Raw genomic sequence first — 9,034 nt, 5'->3', positions numbered from 1 at the left:
GCTAGATGGGGGAAAAAACAATCAATCAAACAAAGCAAACCCTAAGTAAAATTAGATGTACCTTCCAGCCCTTTTCTCAGAATTTGACAAGAACAGTTACGATAGTCACAGACTACACGTAATCTTAACTTTTTAGCTACAGCCTGACAAATTCTTTCCAATCTCAGACTTTTTAATTGAAATAGTACTAACCACTAAACAAAAAAGAAGGGTAAACAGGCCATTAAGAACATACAACAAATTCACTTTTCCCCCACTAAAGCATATTACATGGAAATTTTCACTAATGAGTGATAAAATGCTGACACAGAAAAATAACAGGAGCTAAAGGATTTGAAAATGTGACATATGTGAGAGAACATGAGCTCTAGAATTAACCAGAGATGCTAAAATAATCTCACTGGTTTAAAAATAATTTTCTAAAGAAAGCTGCTTATAAAATGTTCAAGAGAGAAAAAGAAACAGCTGTGCATATCAGGCATACCACTGTATTTTTTACTTTCCAGTTAGCTCAGAGGCGTGATGAAATGGGAACACTGCCAAGAATTAAATAATATATTCAAGAAATTACAATGAAGAACATCAGCAAAGAGTTCAAATCAATGAATCCCCACTTTATCTGTCTGTTGTGCTGACCTCATTCCTCAGACCTGCTGGGGGATCCCCAGAACAAAGCTTTGATTAGCTCCCAGACAATTCCAGGGTCTACTCTATAGCCTCTAAACCACGAACTCTAAATGACAGTGTCTACAAACATATGGACCTCACCCTCTAGTCTCTTCCAGCTGTCAGTTCCCATCGCAAAAGCCGTTCATTACAGAGCCTGGTTTACCCTGTAGCTGCAACAATGCAAGTCTGGAAAGACCAACCTCTTGTCAGCTGAATTCTTCCCTGTTACAGGAACCTGACTCTGCCTTGTGCTGGGAGAGGCAGTGACCCAGCACAAGCTCTGTGTGTGCTTTATACTCTCCAGGCTAATTCCTGGCTGATCTTACTGTTTATATAATTGCATCTGAATTGCTGCTTTCTTATCGCAAAGTCATCTATTGAAAATTCATACTGAACCACAAAGCAAATGCAATAGGAACAAATATGTCCATAATATCCTAACCTGGAAACTGGAGCTGGAAATCCAATTATTTTAACAGTCATTCTCTCCTCAGGCTTTTAAACTAACCACTGCTTTAAAAAAGTTATTCTTGATTAATTTAATTGCTACCTAGGACAGCAACATCATGACAGGAAGGCTATCATGGAAATGGAGTCATCCTGAATCACATAAGACTTAATTCTACACCTACGTTTTGCGGATGTTTAATGAAGCGTGGTTCACTCAGTTTGCTCGTTATCCAGCAGGCACAACTGAGAGATGCAGTGCTGTACACAGAAAGTAGCAAATCTCAAATCAAGCAATTGCTCTGCAGTGTGGTTAGGTACAGCCTGACTTACCCACTCAAACAAAACACACTGAGAAATTATCTGGCCTTGAACCTACCGAGCGAATATTGAAGTAACAAGCAACTGACTCTGAAATACTAATTGATAGGGGAAAATCTTTTAAGAAACCACTCCTTGTAGCACAATGAGAAGCAAAATATTGCATCAACGCCAGTGAAACCAAGATATCCACAGATGAAGGAAAACCACTCGCGTTTAGGGCTTTGTGGAACACCTGGGAGGAGCAAAAGTAAGAAAGGGTTGAGTCAGCATGCACGTCTTGCACTGATTCAGGACAAAGCCACTGTCTTCTACTGCTTCATCAGCGGCCGGCCAGCCTTCGCACCCGGCCAGCCTTCGCACCGCTTATTCACTGCAGCTCTGTTAGCACCTACCCTTTCCGTTAATCACCCAACGGCCATTGGGACTCTGAGCTGATGTATGTCTTACGCAGGTCAACCACGTTCTTGATTTACACAGCCATAAGAAATACGATAAAGTTGAGTTTGAGCTGGTAAACATGGTCACTTTGGGCTGCTGAGGGAGTGACCCAGTCGGTTCCGACTAATTCCTGAATAATATTGCCTCCTTTCCTGTGGTTTTGGGCTGCTGCACACAGCTCTGTGTCCCTGGCTAATTCCCCAAGGGGTTTTTTTGATAACATGATAGAGTTGTTGTTCTATGAAGACTAGCCAAATGCTTTCTGTTTTCATGGAGTCTTTAATTATGGGTTAATTTCTACCATATAACTTTTCAGGAATTAAATACAACTCTTTCTGGCTTAAGGACATGAGCAGAGCATTAAATGTACTCTCAGTAACATCTGTCCATCCACACTTAGCAACAGAAGTATAATGCTGTTATTTTGCTACTACTCCAATACATTATTTAACTCTATATTTTTCTGACATATTTTAAGTGCAGTTAAACATACAGGCTATATGAGTATACACATACTTACACCCATATGTAGATAATGTGTTTATATACACACATATACACTACATATATGTGTATGGGTTTGGTTGTTTAAAACTTTAATCACAGAAAATCTTAAGAGTATTTCAAAGGAGACAATGATCCTGAAAGGAAAAGGAAACAATTCATAAAACTAAATCCTGGAGAGGACAAAAAGTGCCCAAAATAAGAATAAAAGATGGCATTCCTAAAGCAAGAACACTGCATGTGACCCTTGCATGCATAGCTGAAGTAGGGACAGCTGATTCTTTTCTCTAAAGATTTCACAGTGATTTACAAGCACAGCTTTAGGCAATGGGAGCTGTATTTGTACACATGGGTTCCGACAGGAAGACCCCCACGTCCAGGTTTCAAGTGTCCTCAGTGTTTCCTGTAAGAATACAGGCAGAGGACAGATCAGAGTATGAAGGCATGTGTCCTTTGCTGCTTCAAAGTGCTCATTTCTCTGATTTGAGAAAAATGGGTGTAGCTGGGTGGGTGGGTGGGAATTCAGATTAGGGTAAAAAAGGATTAAGAACTCACTTTAAGAGGATTTAGGGAAATGTCTGCAAACATCCAGAGAAAAGAAAAAAATTATAACAATGCTTGAAAGTCTGTCATAGTGAAGATGAAAAAGAGAATGCAACAATAAAAACTATAGCAATGAAAAAAAGGACAACAAAAGACAATCACTATTAGAAGTGAGAAAATGTAGAAAACTCACATGGGAAGCTGGAGAGTAGGAAATAAACTTCTGTCAGGACAGAGGCCAACAGTAGGGACGTCAAGGGACGCTACTCGATGAAGACAAGCTGTTGATGCAGAACAAGTGCAAAGTCTTCAGTAAGTACATCTGCATTTGAAAATGTAGTGGCTGAACAACCAACATACACTTTTGCAACAAAAATTATTACATAAATTGTATAAGGAATAAATATTTTAAAATCAACAGCATTAGCTAGCTAATGCTAATTTCAACAAGTCTTGGAGTACTGAGGAAATTTCAAAACATTAAGAAAAGTGCTAATATTATGCCAATATTTAAAGAGAGAATGTTGACCCAGGTAACTCTCAACCAGCTAGCCTGGTATCTATCCCTGATAGATCAGGTAAAATAGCAGAAAGTTGATACAGGATTTGAGCAATAAAGAATTAACGGATGAGAACATAATTAATGCCCATCAGGATGGTGTTACATAAAATAGGTCATGCCACACAAACCTGATTTCATTCTTTGAGGTGAATACAAATTTGGTTGTTAAGGCAACTACATAGATGCAATGTCCTTAGTTCCATCTCTCCAGAGCCCTACTGTCATGAAGATTTAGAGCTATTAGGTAGAGTCCAATGTGGTGTATGATGAATGTCGGGAATTATCGATCACTGGAGCAGGTAGTATAATTTCACCAGTGCATTTATTCACGGCAACTTTTTTTACCCAGCCTCTGAATGCACTGCAGGGCATTCCAGAAATATCTGACCAAGTATTAAGAATGAAAATTCATTTATCTGGAAGCAAATAAATTAGTCTGGGTGGACCTTGAGACTAACGTGACTACTGCTGCTCATACTCAGGTTAGCTCCGCGCTGATATGGACACAGAACCCCTTGGCTGCTACCTCTTCTTTGCTGGCATCACGTTAGCCTGCCCATCTGTGCACTAAACGTCACCAGGGTGATACACACATTCACATCTCTTCAGTAATTTACACAAAATTAAGCTGCTAGAAGAACTTTTCCTTGATTTCCCTTCTGGATATGACCAGAGTGTTCATTCACTACTGACCTCTCTGAACACTCGATGGGAGTGAGATCCCACTGCCCGCTGGGAGCAGCGAGACAGAAGACTGTGGCAGGACAACAGACTCCAGGGTGGGAATCTATGAGTGCCTGAGGCTTTTTTCGCGCAGTTTCCTAAAATCCATAGTTAAAAGTCTGATGCTTATGGATCCATTTCTTTGGCTGCTCCCCTGCTGACCTCCAGACTACTCAGTGATAGATATTTTTAATGTGCTTTTACAGCCATCAGCTTTGTAGCCCTGTTCTGGAACAGCCAGTTACACTGTTAATTATTTATCTTTAACCTTTCTGTTAACTAAACCAATCCATTCACTGACATCAGTTATTTTACACTTTCATTAAGTGAAAGACAGTATGCCGATGTTCTACAAGAAGTGTTTTAAGTGATCTCTGTAAACAGAATTTAGTAATCATAAAATTCTTGGGTTCATTACCCAGGAATCTCTCTAATGGCCTAGGGAAATTCAGTGCATACCAGAAGCTTATACGTAAAACTAATTGTACAGGATTCTCTGTCACTGACCAATGGCTAAGATAAAAGCAGAAACAATGAGAAGTTACCACACATTATTCCTGCGCACTCTCCCCCTGTTAGTAGTACAACACAATAAAACTTTGTGATTTTATGAGCAGGTTAACTTATAGAGCAGAGTAACTCTTGTTTCCACTGCATATAGCACTGTGGATATTAAAATAAACACATGTCCATGCTTGCAAACAACAGAGAATTAGAAGCTATGCTGATGAAAAACAAAGCCACTCAGATTTCTAAAAAGATTTGTATTCTGGTAGAGGAATTATTTCCAACCCCATCCTCTTGCAGAGCTCCACTGGTAAAAGGAAATGAGATCCTAATATGCTGCCATAGAAACAAGTGGTTTTGCCAGGTTTTGCATTTAAACAGACGGTGGCTGCTGAATTTTCAAAGCTAATCTGTCTATTGCAAGTCTCTCTGTAATAGCTTGAAACATAGCTCTCATCTCTTAAATTTATAGATTCACAGATGCCCGCTCTTCTCTTTCTTTCCTGGGATTAGCTGCAGCATTTCCGATCAAGCACGGATTAAAACAGCCGTTCTCTTTTTTTGCATATCATATGCCAACAATCTCCATTTATGGTCTGAAAATACTTTGTAATTCTATTTGCTGCTTGGCTCATATGGTAGACCACTTCGTATTTGGTTTCATTTCTTTGGAAAGTGCTAGATATTTCTGTTATTCTAAGATATACAATCGCTAGACTGAGGGCAAAATTTTTAAAAACCCAAACGAGAACACAGAAACCTTCTGCAGTATTACCAAGGATGAAGGACTGCACCCACCCAATGGCATATCGATGCTAAGGGGTAAAAGTCACAGACACTTTTCAGTCTCTAAGGGTTGTACTGTTCTCCTGATTCGACGGGCAATCTGATAAGCAGTCAGTAGGTAATCAGACAAGATCTTCCCTGACGAAGGTCTGGTATGGAGGCTTGACACTGTGCATACAATTGACTTTTTTAAGACCAGAATTTAAGCTGACGACATATGCTCGGTACGAACACTGGGGTACGTTTCTGTTTCTCCTTTTAGGCTTTGGGCCTGCAGTCCTGGTAGCTGCTGCTCTTACCCAACGTGCATTCCTCTCCTAGGCAATCTGGCGTGCCTGCCTGGAAAAGAAGCGTCTGCCACAGTTTGACAGCCTGAAGCCTGCCAAAGTGAACGCCTCCCAGTAAGGAAGCCACTTGAAGACTCCAACTAAAAATTAAAATGGCTGGAAGGAAGGAAAAGGGAAGACTGTTTTTCCTCATGAACCCTCCCCCCCTCCCCCAGATACTCCTGGTAGAAGCAAGGCAAATTAAATTAAATACATTGATATCTAGGGACAGAAAAGGTTGTAGGAATAACACTGTTATTTGTACTGGGTTTGTTTTTATTAGAGACATTTAACTCCTGTGGCAATTTTTTTTTTAAAATCCTTTCAGTTTAGAAATTTAAAGGAATATTATTGCTACTGTTTTAGAGATAGTTGTCCTTTGCAATAACTATCATGCATACCTAAGGGTTTTTCAAATACATCTTTTTAATCAAGATTTTAATATCTTCCTTACATATGCTTGGGGAAAACTGTTTAAAGTGATTCTTCCAGTACAGTGTCTGATCCTGAAAAAGCTACTTTTTAAAGCCGCTGTGCCGTAAGATCAGCAACTGCTGACATTCCCCTTCCTCTCGTATAACCCAGTTAGTTTCAACCAGGCGAGGCCAGCACCAGCGTGGCTGACCTGACCGAGCTCTAACCCCAGCGCAGCCTCACTGCTTTCCCCAGCGACGCTCCTGCGCTTTGCCCAGCCCGTCAGGGAGGGTACGGGAGAGCCTGAACCCCCAGGCGCATGCTGAGAGTGGCATCTGTTACTCAGTACTGCTGCGAGTCCACGTACTCCCACATTTGTCAGCTTGGGTGAGTCCTAAAAGGGTGATTTTCTTAAGATCTGTTCTTATTTTCCACATCCTATTTTGCACTCCCTGCTCTTGCAGCTTTTAAACAAAACAAATTTTTAAATACCATTTGGAAATAACTATCATCAGTAGTGTCGAGTGACAACCACAGTGTACCTGGAAGTGCTTGCATATGCTAACCCTGTACTGTAGTTCTAAACTCTGGCAGTGGTTGCATTCTTCATTTTTAAGTAAGATACAAAATGTGGGTTTTCTCAAGTTGTCAAAATAACCTTGTGGCCCGATTTGAAATACTTCTAATATTGTATTGAGTTTTGTCACCGTTCTAGAGTATTCCATTTCATGACACAGTACGTAATAAAAACCACTGTTGCTACAATATGCTGTGCATTTATCAGCAAAGAAAACAGGCCAAAGAGAGATATTTTGGACCACTTGCTGGGGGAAGGCCTTTCTTTATACATTGCTACCACAAGGTGTGAGTCTCTGGCTGAATCTCACAGTATTATCCAGTATAGAAGTTAAATGTAAGTACTGGGTAATAACAGGGCTTGGAACATTCCTTTAAAAAATTCAACTTTTGCGTAAACCCCCAACTCTCTGTACTAATGAAATAACAAGCTAATAATTTCGAAATTTCCTGTGCTTAATAAAGCCATGATGGACAAATGATACTGGCTTGATATTTGAGTATTTTACAAGAGATCCAAGACAAGCATTAGAATAGGTTAAATGCTCATTATTGCTCTTTTCAGACTTGGAACTGAATTTTCAATTCAACTTTTTAGGCTTTCCCCTCTTCTCCTTTTGTTTTAGGCTGTTGTAACAAACAGGTGTACTAAAAAGTTATTACTTACCATATAGAAAAAATAATTCTCAATTAAAAGCAAGTATCTGCACCAGAAATTTGAGATAGGGCATTAAACATATGGCCAAGGTAAGTATTTAAATTGAATCAGCTCTTTTTTTAATACATACATTTTACAATCTGTAGTCCCGGGGCTACTCAGTTATCCAAGGAAAACTATTATTTGTTCCCAAGGCAATTCTGAAAAAGAGGAAAGAGCAGGTTATCAGGTATCACAAGGCTCAAGCTGGTTGTCACTCTGCCACCTACATTTTTATCATTTAAAAGAGCTGTGAGTCAAGAGACATCAGAATGCTGAAACCAAGCCATCAGCTTTTCACAACCTTACCAGTCAACACCCTTGAAGCTCTGACTCCAAATCGTACAACCCAGACTTCAGGTGGGGGTCGCTACACACGGCAGCAGCATTTCCTTGAATTGCTGGGGCCGGACCTGTTTATTTTAGCTGAAGCCACAGGCCAGCTGAAGAGCTCTATCAAGAACTTGATGACAATGTAAAAGTTTGAAGGACTAGGACATACCGTTCTGCGAGGGGGGGGACTGAGGAGGTGAGAGCAGGAAAGTGACAGCATCTGCTTTAGAAAAAAAGGAAGAATATTTAAAGTACTAGAGCAAAATAAAATTGCACACATGGTAAATAAGAATGACAGGAAGACAGACAGCAGACGTGGCAGGCCAGAGCATTGCTCACCCTCCTTGAAGAAGTATTTGACAGAAAAGGAGCTGGAGAACTGTGTTAGCAATATTATGAAGGAAAGTAATAATATATACTATCTATGTATATGAAATATCTTTCCAGCAAGAAAAGTCATTCTAACTTCTCAGAAAACTTGCTTGCATAACAGATTCCATTTCCAAATATGGAGAAAAAAAAACAGTATATTCTTTCAGATCTTTGGAGAATATTTGTCAGTTATATACAATAAAAAATCATTATGAATATCACCGCTCAAGATAAGGCATAAGGAACCCAAACTACCAGCCTATATATAAAATTTCTACACAAAAAGAATGAAGTACATATGTTTTGCTACCCACTTCAGATGAATCCAGGATTTTGATTTTTCATACTATTTTAAGATGTACCTGTAGTTTTCTTGTTATCTCTGGGCTCTGAAGCAGGTTTTTGCTGTTGTTGTGAAACCAAGATTAATCAAGGATTAACACAGAAATATATATTATTCTAAACTGTTCTTAGGCACACGTGGCAGAAGCTGTTAGTCCTTAGGAAGGCTGCCTGGTGATGTATATCTGTGTTTTAGTACATAAAGCAACAACACTTGGTCCCACACTTTACGTTTCAGATAAACAATTTAATGACATCTTAACATTGGTTTTACAATTTTAAAACATGTGTGCATATTTTATTCCTATGAAGCTGAAATCTTTTTAAACCGAAGTAATTCTATTGAAAATTCAATTTTAAAACTTTCAAAACTGTTTTAACATACTGAAATAGCAGCTACTGAAAACAAAACGGTCTACAAAGACAGTTTGGACAACATATAAAATGAATAAAAAAGCAAGACGACTTCAG

The sequence above is a fragment of the Platalea leucorodia genome (assembly GCF_965183815.1).
Source record: "Platalea leucorodia genome assembly, chromosome: 19".
NCBI lineage: Eukaryota > Metazoa > Chordata > Aves > Pelecaniformes > Threskiornithidae > Platalea > Platalea leucorodia.
Note: the sequence above shows the minus strand (reverse complement) of the source record.